The sequence below is a fragment of the Eschrichtius robustus genome, chromosome 17 (assembly GCF_028021215.1).
Source record: "Eschrichtius robustus isolate mEscRob2 chromosome 17, mEscRob2.pri, whole genome shotgun sequence".
Lineage (NCBI taxonomy): Eukaryota > Metazoa > Chordata > Mammalia > Artiodactyla > Eschrichtiidae > Eschrichtius > Eschrichtius robustus.
Window position 1 is genome coordinate 2,173,777 of NC_090840.1, and position 16,071 is coordinate 2,189,847.

Below are 16,071 nucleotides of genomic sequence, written 5' to 3' on the forward strand. Positions count from 1 at the left end.
AAAATGGCTCTGCTTTGCTCTGCTTGATATATGTCATCTATTGCTTAGTAAAGAATGGCTTACCAGAAACACCACGTCCTATGAGCTTGTAAAACAATTTGTGAATCAGGGACATGTTACAGAGCTGACATCAGAGAGGGCATTTAGAAAAGGGAAGCACTGAAAAGGAGCCGAAGCTACCAAGGCCAGCCTCTTAGCCACTAGATAAACTCAGTCCCTTAAGACACTGTGAATTACAGGCACCATGAATCACAGCTTTTACTATGGCACTGGGTGAAAATCGATTCCAGTTTACAAGTATTGACATGGATAATATCAATAAAAACAGGTAATTTTAAGTAAAATAATGTGACACTTTCGTTTTCTTAGCGCTCTCTCCTGTAAATCCGCGGTGTCTCATCAAAGAGGATTTAAGCACAAAGAAGTCTGGATAATCGTATAAAGGTATAACCAAGACTAAAAGCACTGAGTGCAGGAAGGTGGGGAGCGGCTGATGCAGGCACGACCGAATGTGCAAGAGGGGCTCCCACCCAACAAGGATGCGCTGGGCACTGCCACATGCCAGGAGTTCTGCTGAGACAGATATGCGGGCGCTTCCAGCAGGCGGCTCGCCTTCTCCCAGAAAAGCAAGCAGGGGATGAAGCATTTGTTCCAGGAGGACAAAGAAGGAGGCAATGACCTCTGCCTGGGGGCGGAAAGGGGCGTCAGGGAAGCTACATGAAGGGGACTAAAGTTCTCCATCCACTTTGGGGACCATGTCATGGTGTCTGCTCTACCCCAGGCTGTAGTCTAAGTGCTGGGGACCTGGCTGTGTCCCTAGATCCACCTTCCAGCACTGAGACACTTCACATAGCCCTGTTTCCAGATGAGATACTGCAGCTTAGAAAGTTGTCAGCATGTCCATATTATATTGCTGTTAACTGACACAGCTGAGATGCAAACCAGGATTTTAAAAATTTCTGAAGCCCCTCACCACTACACAGACTGCTCCACCCATGGAGAGCTGAGGGTCATGTGAAGCCTGATCGGATGTGTGTTTTAGACAAGGTGGAAGGAGAGAAGACAGACATGGATACCAGTTAGGGAGATTATTGGGGGGAAAGGATGGGCATTATGGATGCTGCTATATTTCAAATTCTTATTGAAAACATGAAACTTAGCATAGAGTTTGTAAGAAAAAGTAATGATATTGATTAGATCAAATGGATTTTAACTCATGAATAGTGTATGGAAAGGAAGGCTCCAGGATGTGAAGGACAAAGTTCCTACAGAGTGTGCCTTCTGTCTGCCTCAGCTGGGGGGCTGGGACTGCAACATCCTTTGGGGAATTTAATTACTCCGGGATCTGTTGAGTGTTTACTCGGTGAAATGGATACATCCAGGCACAAGCCACTGCTCCTGTTTTCAGAAGCTTCCGAGGAGATGGTGGGGAGACACTTTGTAGAGAAGTAACTATAAGCCAGCATCTAGGTGTCACAAGAGAGGTCCTGAGAGATTTCAAAGGAGTAAGGTGGACATTTCTCAATTTTCTAAGACTTCAAAAATATTCCATGTTGGTCGCAAATTAAGCCTTTCTTGCAATACCTTATACATGAATTAAAATCAACTTAACTTGGGAATTCCCTGGCGGTCCAGTGGTTAGGACCGGGTGCTTTCACTGCCGTGGACCCGGGTTCAAAACCGGTTCAGGGAACTAAGATCCCTCATGCTGCGCAGCACGACCAAACAAACGAAAAAAACAACTTAACTTGATAAACATGATTCCCTTTCTTGCAAACAATAAGCTGAGTTTCATGTTTTCCTAAAGAATCTGACTCTGCTCTTCTGCCGCGGGCCCACGATGCCGCAGTACCAGACCCGGGGGAGTTCAGTCGCGCAGCAGAGAAACTCTGCCTCGCAGACCCTATGAAGGCACGTGTGGTTCTCAAATATAGGCATTCTGATGGGAGTTTGTGTATTAAAGTAACAGATGATTTAGTTTGGTTGGTGTAGAGAGCTGACCAAGCTCAAGATGTAAAGAAGATTGAGAAATTCCACAGTCAACTAGTGCGACTTATGGTGGCCAAGGAATCCCGCAGTGTTGCCATGGAAACGGAGTGAATGGTTTGAAATGAAGACTGTCTTGTTCTTAGGAAGTAAATATCTTTTGAATTTGAGAAAGTGTTGGGACAGAAAATACTTTATGTAACTAAGTGGGCTATTCAGAAGCCAAGAGATCATTTTTTTGTACTTTGTTTTTTAATGTTTATTTAGAGAGCTAAGAATGTAAATGCTTTCAGTTAGAAAGCCTTTATTTATTTTTGGAAATGGAACAAGGAATGCCTATATCTTGGAAACTTTTTGCAGGTTGTTTGATGTTAGGCAAAATAAATCATTACTCTCTGGTAAGTCTGCATCAGTAATTTGAAAATGAGATATCAAGAAAAGCCAATTCTTCCTTAAATTTAGTTAATCTGTCTTTAAAAGAAAATTTAATGTAACCATTTTGCTGGATTGATATATTTCTTTTGGAGCATAAATTTTGTGCTGTTGATGACCAGCAAATATAAAATACGGTGAATGGAATTAACTGGGCACAGCAGTATAGCTGATTATATACGGTAGTGTAGTCTCAGTTATATCTAAAAATAACTGAAAACAAGTATGCTTTACCTTAAACTTTGCAAATTTAAACTATATATTTTTGGGGTTTTTTGTTGTTTTTTTTAACATCTTTATTGGAGTGTAATTGCTTTACGATGGTGTGCTAGTTTCTGCTTTATAACAAAGTGAATCAGCTACACATGGACATATATCCCCATATCTCCTCCCTCTTGCCTCTCCCTCCCGCCCTCCCTATCCCACCCCTCTAGGTGGTCACAAAGCACCGAGCTGATCTGCCTGTGCTATGCGGCTGCTTCCCACTAGCTATCTATTTTACATTTGGTAGTGTATATATGTCCATGCCACTCTCTCACTTCGTCCCAGCTTGCCCTTCCCCCTCCCCGTGTCCTCAAGCCCATTCTCTATGTCTGCGTCTTTATTCCTGTCCTGCCCCTAGGTTCTTCAGAACCATTTTTTTGGGGGGGATTCCATAAACTATACTTTTAAATATAAGGGATTCATAGTATCATTAACCTGTTGAGCAAAGACTTACTTTGAATCTAATTTTCAGTGCTCAGAAACATCTGCCATTACTTTAAATGCACGAACAGAACGCTCACTAATGGATTGAAACCACCATATTACAGAAATATTTGCCACATATTTGCCATCTACATTTTCTCAGAAGGGCTCAGGATTATTTGAACTGTTAAATTTTTGCATACCTCTATGACACCTCAACCCATTTCTCTCATTACTTAACCAACGTGGTAAGCATGACTGTCAGAGCTGTTCTCCATTAAACCAAAAGTATGATATTATTTGATATTTATATTTTATTTGTAACCTGAATTTTACCACCTAAATACAATGTTCACATGTTGATTCCTACATTAAAATATTTTTTGTTAGGAAAAATAAAGAATTTGAAAAATAACGACATACATATATGTGTATATATACTAACGGATCTACAGGTACCGACTTTTACACTGTTACCTCAACCTACTGTCTTATCAACAATCAATAAACCATAAATATTTGCAGATCTGGGTGAGGGAAAAAAGGAACAGAAATGAAAAGCAGAAGAATACAGCTAAAAAATAAGTTTCAATCATGTAATGAAACTCAGTTTTTCTATTTCTGAACAGTATATAATTTTTGTCAATAAATATTTATGTAGAACTTTCTAAGTTGAGGTATTAGACTAAGCACTGCAGGGGAAATAAAAATGAATGAGGCGTGGTTCCTGATTTTGAAGAGTTGGCCCGTGGGTAAACACAGCATTTCCAGTGAAGCCAAATAACCCCCCTTCTAATCCTCACATAAAAAGGAAAAAAATACAGAGAAAAGGTGCTGCCGGCCATCTCTCATTATCTATTTTCTTTCGTGTATTTTTTAGAAAGATAGAACTTGAGAATTTATTTCAAAGCACCAATAGAATATGAAGGTCATTTACATAAAAGCCACAGCAAAGAGTGGCCTCTGTCAGGTGACAGGCACACAGGGGAGCACCCTGCACAGCACCCAGCGCTGTCCTGTCACAGAATGAGCGCTGGGGGTCCTTCTGTGGCGGGGAACGCAGGCTAGCAACCCTGTAGGACCAGCTCACTTAATGTGACAGCTGAAATGTTTTATTCCTGACATCTACTTTTTTAATTTACCTTGGCATTTATCCCTAATTATTACTGAAGAGGCAAAGCATCCTTGATTGCTGACTGTTTGGCTTTTACATACACAACATCTGAATTTAAACAGTATGTTAATTTGGTAGATGCTTCGGTCATATATACATGCATATATATCTTATATACATATATACATATGTATACATCTGTATGTGTGCATGTATATATACATACATACACACACACACACCCACACAAGTGTTCAAACTCTGTTCTTAGGCTTAATATGAAACTTCAATTAGAAACTTTACAATACATTGTGTTGCACATTATTAACCGTATTGTTAACTTGAGAAAACTAAAGCACAGAGGGGTTACATTACCTTCTCCAAAGTAGTACAGCTTTTTAATAGAAGAGCCAGGATTTGAATCCAGTCAGACTGACTCAAAAGTCCAACCTCTTAACCACTACACCACAGCACAGAATGAGGATAATAGAAATAACAAGATTAACGCCTAGATCTCTGGCTTGTGCAATGTGGGAATAATGGTACTGTTATCTGTTAACTGAATGAATGAATGAATGAATGAATGGATGAATGAATGAATGGGTCTAGAGTGGGAGATAAAAAAGAGATGAATTGAATTCAGATTGCCTCAAAAGTGTTGTCAAATATCAGGTCTACGTATGACGCGAGGGGCACGAGATACAGCAGACAGAGTGTTTCAAGACACCAGTAGGAGGTGTGGATGGAGACACAGCACCGGGCTCATCTTTGGGAAGAGGATGCCTTGCGTGAGCCTGGGTACCTCCCCCCATCCCCCCGGCGCAGCCTCGCTGACCCCCAGCCGTCGCTCTGTGGATGGAGCCCCAGGGCCTTCCTGGGTCAAAGCCCTCCCCGTACACACCTGTTTACCTTGCCATCCTCACTTCTCTCAGATGCACCATTCACAGCCATGATCTGACTCCAGCTTCATTTGATCTCACCTGAGTACAAGTGCCACGGGTGTCAGGTCACCTTCTCTAGGGAGCCTTTCCTGAACCGCCAAGGCTGGGCCAGGTGGAAGTTCATCACACCTCCTCAGCACCTTCTACTCACACCTGCCCCACCACCCGCTGTGGGCCAAGAAGGTGCGGAAGAGGAGGGCTCTGATCTACCTAAGTGTATCCTCACCACATCACACAGCGTCTGCACGACACACACTTGATGGGGTTCAGGGCAGGCCGCCCCCAAATATGCCCTTTGGCATATCGATTATTTTGAATTAAAGCTACTTGAGAAACAGCCAGTGCAAGAAGGGCACTCTGACTCTCCTTCGTCCCCCTGAAAGCAGGAGATAAACCTCTCATGTGAAGATGCTCTCCCGGTACCAGGAGGGAGCAAGGCAACCTTATCACCAGAGGCAGGGAACTCAGCGCCCAGAGGCTGTACAAACAGACCCTGGGAATTCTTTATGAATTTGCTCCCCAAGCCCAAACCCCTCTGTTTTGCCAATTCTTCATAAATTTATTGTTTCTTTGTCTAAGTATAAAAGCTGCCTGCTTTGGTCACTTTTTTGAGCCCCATATCTTTGAGGCTCCCATACATACAAAATTAAATTTGTTCCTGTTAACCTGTCTTACGTTAATTTACAGGCCAGCCAAAGAACCTAGAAGAAAAGAAAGAAAAAGATTTTCCCCTACACACTCAATAAATATTTAAATGAATGAATGAATGAAATCAAAGAGGCCAAATCATTATTTTTAAATAACCAGTTCTTTGTTATCTTCTGAGTTTAAGACTATGATGTCAGGAATCAGACGGTCTGGGTTTGTATCCTGTCTTCCACATTTAAAATATATTATATTGGAGAAGCCATTTAAACTTTTTTGACTCTGTCCTCTCATTTGTAAATGAGGAGGATAATATAATCTATTTCATGGAGCTGTTGAGAGTATTAAAGGAGTTAATGCAAGTAAAGCACTTTGCAAGAATGCCCTACACAGAGTAAGCTCAAATGTGGCTCTTAGTTTTGGAATAAACTTTAGAGAACAAGATAACTGACTTACTTAGTTCATAAATAACTTTTGCATAATGCCACAGTTATAAATATATTCTTGTTCGTAACCCACAACTGCCATTCAAACAAGGCTGTTGAGTGAATCAGAACTTACGAGATTATGTTTGCAAACTCTTTTGCGAGGTAATTCCAAGTGAGTTTAAAAAACATTTTTCCCCAAAACAATTGGGTGTATGCATTTTAGGATTTTTTAAAAAATTCACATTTCTTTATAGTGAAAAATAGCACAGAAAATTTTGCAGAGCTTTTTAAAGTGCAGCAATTTGCTGTTTAAAATTAAACCAGTAGAAACCAAATTAAATCGGGCTTGATGGTGAGTGCTGAAAAAAGGAAAGTTTAGTTCAGTGTGTGTGTAGGTTTCAACCGTGTCCCAAAGAGTCACATCAAAACTCAAGACCACATCCGGTCTGGCCCAGAGATGGACATATGTAAGTAGATATTTCAGGACAAAGTTTATGGACATTAATGATTAATTTAATGAAATCAGAAGATTCTGAAAACGGCGGGCTGCTTTAGGAATATGTCCGGACGCTCCGATTGTTGGAAGGGATTGACATCCTTTCATGGGGATACAAGTTCACGGTGGGAAGGCTGAGCTTCAGTAGCTCACACATTTTTCCATGAATTGATCGAAACTCTGCAACTATGCAGTGTCCCAACACTGCATTCCACATATTAAAAATATACCAATAATGACAGGCTTTAAAAATTGACAAAAATATACGACACTTTCTGATTTTATCTTCAACACTTGTTTCTTACATTTTAGCACCTCTCATTTGTTTGAATGGAAAAAAGTACAAATAACAATTTAAAGAAAAACTAAAAATGACAACTTTGGGGGGTGTTTGAGAACAAGATTATCTAATGCTGTGGCTTTATGTTGTGTATATATGCTATAATAGCAAAATGTAATTCCTACTTCCTATGAAGGAATGAAGTATATAAACATTTCATATCTTTAGACGATGTTTCATCTGAACTAGTGAGACATACTGAACTTCCTCCATGATTGTTTTGAAGTGAAGGGTTCACAGCAGGAAACCATTGATATTTCTTCACACTCTTACTGGCATTTCATTTTCTTTTTACTTTACAATTGTGTTAGTTATCTACTGCAGTGTAACAAGTTACCACAAACAAAGTGGCTTAAAAGAATACAAATGCATCCTCATGGACGGAATTGTGTCCCCCTAAATTCATATGCTGAAGTCCTAACCCCAGGACCTCAGGATGTAACCTTATTTGGAAATAGGGTCATTGCAGATGTAATTAATTAAGAAGAGGTCGCACTGGGGTGAGGGGTTCCTAATCCACTGCAGCTGGTGTCCTTGTAAAGAGGGACCTTGGACTCAGAGGCACAGGCGTAGAACATCATGTAAAGAACGAAGCAGAGACTGGGGTGATTCAGGACAAGCTGAGGATGCCAACGGTGCCAGCAACCCCAGGAGCTGGGCGAGAGCAGGGGACAGTCTCCCTGACAGCCTCAGTCGGCACCAACCCTGCAGCACCTTGATCTCCAACTTCTGGCCTCCAGGACAATGAGATAAGGACTGTCTTCTGTCTAAGCCACCCGGCCCGTAGGACGTTGTTATGGCAGCCCTAGGAAACTAACACATGGATGGTCTCTCAGTTTCATGGGTCAGAATCAGGCACCGGTTAGCTGGGTCCTCTGCTCTGAGTCTCGTCAGGCTGCAACCAAGAAGTCAGCTGGGCTGCATTCTCGCCTGGAGACTTATTGGGAAGGAATCGCTTCCGAGCTCATTCAGGTTGTGGGCAGAACTCATCTGCCCCGAATATATGACCGAGGGCCACCTGCAGGGCCCAGAGGCCACCGGCGTTCCCCACTACGTGGCCCTCTGCACTGACAGCCCACAACATGGCTGTTTGCTTCCTCAAGACCAGCGGGGGAAGTCCTCTCACTCTGGTTAGATGGATCTTTATGTGATGTCACGTAATCATAGGGGTGACTTGCCATCCCCTTTGCCATATTCTATCGGTTAGAAGCAGGACCGGGTTCTGTCTACACCGAGGGTGGGAACGCAGAAGTGTGTGACTCGCTGGGGCGACCTGGGGGCCCGTCTCTGCCCCAACACGCATTCACCCTGTGCACCGCACTCGACTTCTTTACATGAGTCAAGAGGACTTTTCTCACAATAAAAAAATATTGTACTGTCAATGCGTAACACACCACAAATTCTATCCTATTCCTGTAATTATAGCTCTTTAAAAATTATAAAGTTATTATTACCAATTTTGGAGGGAGTATTAAAAAAATTAATAAAAGCTCTTTGTATCAACCTTAGAAAATAAGGTACAAAAAAGAAAACAACTAAAAAGCATTCATAATCCTCAGAGTCTCAAGGAAGATAATTGCTGCGAATGTCCTCAATTCATAAATTTTAAATTCTGATACATACATTTTGATACATAATGTTATCATTACTATTTTTTAACTATTTCCACTTAACTTTCGTTAAACCTTCTTGACAAAATATTTATTTGCTCAAATGATTTAAAATTTCTAAATAAGAATTTTATTTTCAATTGAATCATCTAATCTTAGATTAGTTGAATTGAAGAGTATTGCCCATGTGAAGTTTGTTCTTGAGAATTTTAGTTTTCCTGGTGATATAGCATATAACCAACTTTTGAAAAGTCTCCAGGAACATTTGAAGGTAAAATGAATTTTAGTTTCCAGGGTACGAAGGTGGATACATCTCTCATAAATTGATCTCATTAATGGTGCTCAAATACACTTCGGTTAAAGAGAGCTGAATAGATGCTAAGCTATTTCAAAGGCAAGAGTTTCTAATTATAGCACGTATAGATTACTAAACGAAAGTAGACTATCCTGTCTCAGTTAAGGCCCTTCTTCCTTAAACTCAGCCTTCTTTAAAGTTGCTATTGCCACTCCTGTTTCTATCTCTTTGGAAGCCGGACTTACTTTTACCTATACTTTTATATTTGAGCATTCTCAATATTTAGCTTATGTATGTCTCTTGCAATGGTGTAGAGTTGAAATTTGCTCTGGACACATCTATGAATTTTCTGCTTTTAACAATTCCCTTAACGCGTTGAAACTTCAGCTCTATCTGGGTCGTATTAGCTTTCTTTAATTTCACTTTTGGTTCATTGATGAACCAAAAACCTTCAGTTTCAACATTGTTCATGTTATTCTCCTTGCGATTTGCAGGGCATACATCCTGGTTTTACAGGTAAGTACCTTTATATTTCATGGGAGACTATTTGAAATGAAATCTCACTAATTTTCAATATTAATACTTCATATTAATAATTCTAAATACTAAATAATAGTAAATGGGAAATGTCTGATGGAAAAACAAATTTGGGGGATTAAGAGACCATTTCTTAATTTAAACAACTTAATGAAACCTTGCTTATAAATAACCTAGGTCTGATATAGGAAGATGCTGTCCCCCTGGGATGTCATAGATTATAATGCTGTATTTGGAAGACAACTTAATATCCTCAGAACTTATAAGAGACTATTTTCAAGCAAATGTTTTATGTTCTTTGTAAAGTGGGTATTATCAGCAGAGTCTGATTCATTAACTGTATCACCTTTTGAACACACCATGTTTTGCACCATTTCAGGGCTGTTTAGTGCCCTTTCTCCTGCTATGAGGTTTGTTCTCACCTTGATTCCAACAAGCTTTTCATATAAGATATTCTGTACTAGCAGATCCAAGGAGAGCAGGAGGTGTCCTTACAGTGTTGTATTAAAAGCAGCAACAGGACTTCCCTGGTGGCACAGTGGTTAAGAATCTGCCTGCCAATGCAGGGGACACAGGTTGGAGCCCCGGTCCGGGAAGATCCCACATGCCGCAGAGCAACTAAGCCCGTGCACCACAACTACTGAGCCTGCGCTCTAGAGCCCGCGAGCCACAACTACTGAGCCCACAAGCCACAACTACTGAAGCCTGCACACCTAGAGCCCGTGCTCTGCAACAAGAGAAGCCACCACTCGCCGCAACTAGAGAAAGCCCACGTGCAGCAACGAAGACCCAACGCAGCCATAAATAAATAGATAATTTTTTTAAAAAATAGTGACAACTTTCAAAGACAAACCTGACAACACTCTTGCAATTAAATTGGTTCATTAAAATCTTTATAAGAATTGCTAAAATCTTACTTCTTTAGCAATACTTTGAAGGCTTTTTATAAGTTAAACATGAAACAGCCATAGCATCATGAAGTATTATGGTAATAAGATTAGTCTCTTATGGAAGAAATTAAACTTTCATTAGCTTATAAACATAAGAACAATTTACTTGAACTAAAGTCATGAGTAAACATAAATATATTTACATTTCTACATAAAATATACTGTATTTAAAATTACTTGATGTTTTAAAGACAGCGCTGAATGTGAAGTATGTGGCTAGAAATTCCAAGACCAGATGGTTCCATAAATCCCAGTAGAAAATATGCATCTGCTGGCTCTTTGTGAAACTGTTTTGTTTGAAGGAAGTTTTATTTCATCACGTGGCACGGTGTCTTAACAGATCATTCGTCTTGTCTTAGGAATGTACCACCTGCATTAGGTGTTATTTCTTATTTCCAGAATGAGTGGAGAGCAAATCGTTTTCTGTTCGATACTCAAGGAATTTTATCAGTAGAGTTTGATTTATTTGATTTACGGCACAAATGTGCCAATTATAGAGTTTGCTGAAATAAGTAGATGGGTAATAAGGACTTGTGAATACTATTTAATTGCAGCTGTAATCCTACAACATTATGCAAAGACCCTTGTCAATTGATTAGATGATACTGAAAATTACTTTAAATTGATGATAAAATGTCAAGTGTTGCATTTACAGTGTGTTAGCATAGGATTCCAAGTAGGAAGGTCAGCCAGCTGAAGAAGAGTTCCCATATTTACACGGAGGAACTTGTAGAAAGTGGAAAAAAGACTAGCTACGAGATTCACGGCAGGAGAAGGAGAAACAAAAACAAAAACTGTACTTGGACTTGGGTCATCCGAGTTCCGTTGGGGCTCTGCTAATCAGCTGAGGGTAAGTTACTAAGACCTTTCCAACTTTTGCTTCCTCATCTTCAAATGGAGTGTTTTGTTTCATTTTTTAGTCAAACGACCTCTCAGGAGATCTCTAGCTCTGAAAACCTATAACTAAGAGAACTAAGGGAAGAAAAGAACCTAGAAACATAATGTGAAATGCTTTATAGTTTATAAATTAAATGATGTAAGATATTAAATCTCAATGAAGATTTGAGAAATTTTGCATTATCTTACATACTGGTAAAATAAGATTCCTAACTTTCTTATTATTTTCATTGGTTCTGTCATTTGCTAATCTTGATTGCTGTGATCTTTTGATAATTATAAGTTTACATTTCCTTTGTGAGGGTCCCATGTTCCCTTTACTTTAAAAGCAAATCAAATCAATCATTACTTTGAACGCTTGTAACTTATGACTTCAACAGTGCAGGCTCTATCTTAGACCCCTCATTTCTCCTCATGCTTTGCTCCGTATTTTCAGTGAGAACCTACTGTTTCCCAACACATACCTATGGCACTTCTACTACATGGATAATGTACAATTACTATGGCATTATTACTACTAGAATTACTACTTTTCTGCTGGTTGAAATAAGAGTAACTCCAGGTCAAGCAATTGACTCATCTATAATTACCCCTGCAAGCTAGCTTAGTGTTTAAATATGCTTTGAGTCACCTCGTTGGTTGTTTCGACACAATACAGACATGTGTCAATTGAACAGCATTTTCTCATGTACTCGGAAAAATAGAAACCTCATGGACAATAGGTAAAATAATCTTTCACCAGAATCTTCCATGATTTGAATTAGAATATTGTTTCTTTATCCTTACCAGAATTCACCATTCCAGAGTGTTATACTAAAAGACTAACTCATGAATGTCTCAATTTTCTCCTGTATAAACTTGCACCAAAGGCCTGCATCTACCTCATGGCAGTTTGTACCCACCATCAGCAGATGGCTCCCGGCTCACCTCGACTGTTTCTCCTCATCCTCTGGCACCACTGGGAGCAGTGCCAGTGCAGAGCACGGGCTTCCCAGAATGGCTTCTAGTGCCCTGCTGGGTGGCACGACAAAAAAATTCAACAGGGAACATCTAGAATTAGTCCCTGAAGGAGGTCATCCTAGTATATGGCACCCAATTTGTCTTTAGATACATGTGATCATATTAGTTCACACATATTTGGATGCAGCTGGCCCAGAGGGGAGACAGCAGACATTTTAAAAGCGTGTGTCAAAATACAGAGGCCCAGCGAAAAAATAAACCCACAAGGCAAAAGCAAGAAGTTGGCAATGCCAAAATAGAACACATGGGATGCCTCAGGAAGAGGGGTTCCCTGAACTTGGGGAAGTTAGTGGTGTGATTTTTGTTTTTAACCGAGAGCCTGTGGATATGCCTTTGGTTAGGAAGGGAATATAGTCAGTTGGACAATCAGCCCACTGTCTACAACACACCTTGTCACTTCTGGACAGCACACTTTAATCAAGATTTTGATAAATTACAGTGTTTTGAGAGACTAACCAACATGCAAAATCAGAACTGTGAAGCAAGTCTAAAAAAATGGGGCGTTTGAGGGCTGGATGTCTATTTAGTGAAAATGAAGACTTACTGGAGAAAAGATCCATCTTCAAAGAATAGATGCCACGTCCCATGTTTCTCCACACGGAAACAAAATGACCAAATAGAAACCTCTCATGGTAAGTTTGGTCTCAGTGCAATATTAAAAATAAACCCTAATAACTTGTTTTTAAAGGAAATAGACTCCTAGGAAACACAGGCTCGGAGCCCATGGGATTTACATCTTCGCAGATGTCAGGGCAAGAGGGAGGATGGATGAGCCCACAGTCAGTGTGTTTGCTTTTTCCCTGGGGTAACCCCTGAGGTTCAGTATGAGAGCAATTTTAATCTTAAAATTAAAACCTGTGCTTTATAACTCAATTCCAGGTCCTACCTTAGCCTCGGAGCAAAACTGGCTTTCTCACCGCTTGCCTCGGCATATTTTTAGCGCAGGCCACAGTGCGCAGGAAATGATTAGACAGGAACCTCTGTGACCTGCAACAGCCAGCCTGCTGCTTAAGCCTTAAGCTGCTTAAGTCCCACGGGAAAGCTCCGGTGCCCAGGTTTTCCCCAAGGAGCTCAGACCTTCATCAGAAGGCAGCTCATCCAACGGCAAGAAGAAAGGTCCCTGCCCGACAGGTAGATCGCTCACCACAGGACCGTAGGATCTGCAGGCATGGACGTGGCCTCACGGGTTCCAGCATCTGGAGGACAGTCCTCCCCTCAGCTCCCAGCCCCACAGGGACCTGGAGGCCCGTGGGTGCCAGTGTAGGCAGACAGGACTGTGCTGAAGCCCTGGGGACAGAACAGCCGAGAATCCTCCCGAAGGGCTGCAGCCCCAGGGAACCACGCCCCGCCTGGCCGAGGGCTCAGGGCGGCTCAGCTCTGGAAGGATCCGAGGCCAGGTGTCTGGTCTCAGAAGGTGAAGAACCTGGGTAGGTGGGCTGCCTTCCTGCCCCAGCCTGGGAGGGGCTGACGTCACAGCCCAGTCCCTCACCTTCTGCCAGGTTTCAGCCCCAGAGGCACCTCAACAAGCTGGCCTGAACCCCATGATCCAAGAAAGGAAGAGCGTCCAGTTCAGGAGCCCGAGAGCCAGAGAGAGAGGACGCCTCATGGGGTGGAAGAGACACAGATGAGAATACAAGGACTAAGCCATTGCAAATGCTGCAGAAAAAAAGCTTTTCAAAGCTTTAACAGATGATGCTGGAACTAAGAAACTAAACAGATAAATTAAAAAAGAAGATGTTCCCTGCTGAGACAGAAATCAGTGAATCTGATACGTGTGGTCATGTGCAAAAATAAATCAGAACATTGAGCAAAACCATAAAAAAGGTGGAACTATGAGGATAAAGCAGAGAGACTGGGAGGGTAGATCCTGCAGGCCTAGCTCCCAGGGACATTTCAAAAGGGAAAAAATTATGTTACACAACATTTAAGGACTATACAATAATCAAGGAAATATGAAATTCAAATTTCCCTTTGTTGAATAAAAATGTGTATCTGTGAATTGAAATTGCTCACTAAGTTTGAGACTGGGTTAGTAATAAAAGTTGCATTTAGGCATATTGTGATCTAATTCTGAAACTCTGAGAAAAAAAAGAATAAAAAGATCTAATATAATCATTGTACTAAAGAATCTGAAAAACCTATATAAACAGGAAAAAATTGGTATCTAAACTTCCAATTGCAATATAAGAAGGCAAAAATCAATGAGGGTAAAAAAAGACCACAATTCAGGAATCCTATACAAAGTAAGGTAGCCTTCACTTTTCAGAGAGAAAAAGATATTTGAGGGTAAAACATAACTCAGAACATTTTACACAAGTACCCCAAGTGAGAAGAACATTACTTGAAAAAAAAAAAAAAAAAACTATATAGGTTTTTCAACCTTGGGAATCTCACGGCCGCTCACGTAATCCCGCGGGGACTCTGCCTTCACAGGCACACCAGCCTGGACTTGCTGAATGCTGTCACCACTGTCGCAGAGCACACAGCCCAGCGACGCCTGTCTCAGCCAAGCTAGCGGCGTGGGGCTGAAAACTCTGGGGTTTTGGTACCAGAACCTGGTGGTGAGCAAAGAACGATGCGTGTGACAGTCGGTCCTGGGCTGAGCCGAACACAGGCAGCCGAAGGGAAGCAGCTGGGCAGGCGGATTCTCGCTCTCCAGCTAAGGAGCCTCTGAACTGCCACCAATAAGTTCTTAAACCCCATGCTTGTGAACTATCCCTTTCTATTCAAGTTTTACAGAATGATTCAAGGTATAAAATTCTGTCAAGTTTTTTTTTTTAAGCACATCTTTTCATCTAAAACTCCACGAATTGGCCTTAGGAATTGCACGATTTAATATCCACATGTTTGCCTAAAAGGGATATATTGCTTTTAATTATTAATATATACTAGCTGATTATCTCTTGACTAATTAAAACACACACATGCATTTTTAAATGAAAGGATACAGTTTCAAAACACTATTAAAGGGAGCGTCTGTGTTCATTGTTTCAAGAAATAATTGAGTACCGCATGCCAAGCACTTTTCTCCTGCTGGGTACACCACAGTAGACTAAGATGGGACACAGGAGAATCCGTGCCACTGACATGGTCTTATGAGCGGAGTGGTGTCCCCTTCAGATTCACACGTTGAAGTCCTAACCCCCGGTACCTCAGAATGGGGCTGCATTTGGAGACAGGGCCTCTAAAGAGTAGTTAAGTTAAAAAAAAAGGTCATTAGGATGGACCCTAATCCAATATGACTAGTGTTCTTACAAGGAAAGGAAAAGTGGACCCAGGCTAGAAGGAAGACCACGTGAAGACACAGGGAAAAGACGGCTGTCCCCCAGGCAAGGAGAGAGCCCCCAGCAGGAACCAACTCTCCCAACACCTTGATCTAGGACTCCCAGACTGCAGAATTGCAGGACACTAAATTATCTTATTTAAGCCACGCAGTCTGTGCTATGCTGTCATGCAGCCCTAGCAAACTAATACACGTGGGGAAGACAGCTTACTCAAAAAACCAAAGCTTTCTATTTTACATTTGGTAGTGTATACATGTCCATGCCACTCTCTCACTTCGTCCCGGCTTATCCTGACCACCTAGAGGGGTGGGATAGGGAGGGTGGGAGGGAGACACAAGAGGGAGGAGATATGGGGATATATGTATATGTATAGCTGATTCACTTTGTTATAAAGCAGAAACTAACACAC

General features: G+C 41.2%; 1 pseudogene; it reads left to right on the forward strand.

Annotated features, from left to right (window-relative positions):
* Positions 1-1,840: 1,840 nt before the first annotated feature.
* Positions 1,841-2,100, forward strand: LOC137751436 (signal recognition particle 9 kDa protein-like; annotated as a pseudogene).
* The last annotated feature ends 13,971 nt before the right edge of the window (positions 2,101-16,071 follow it).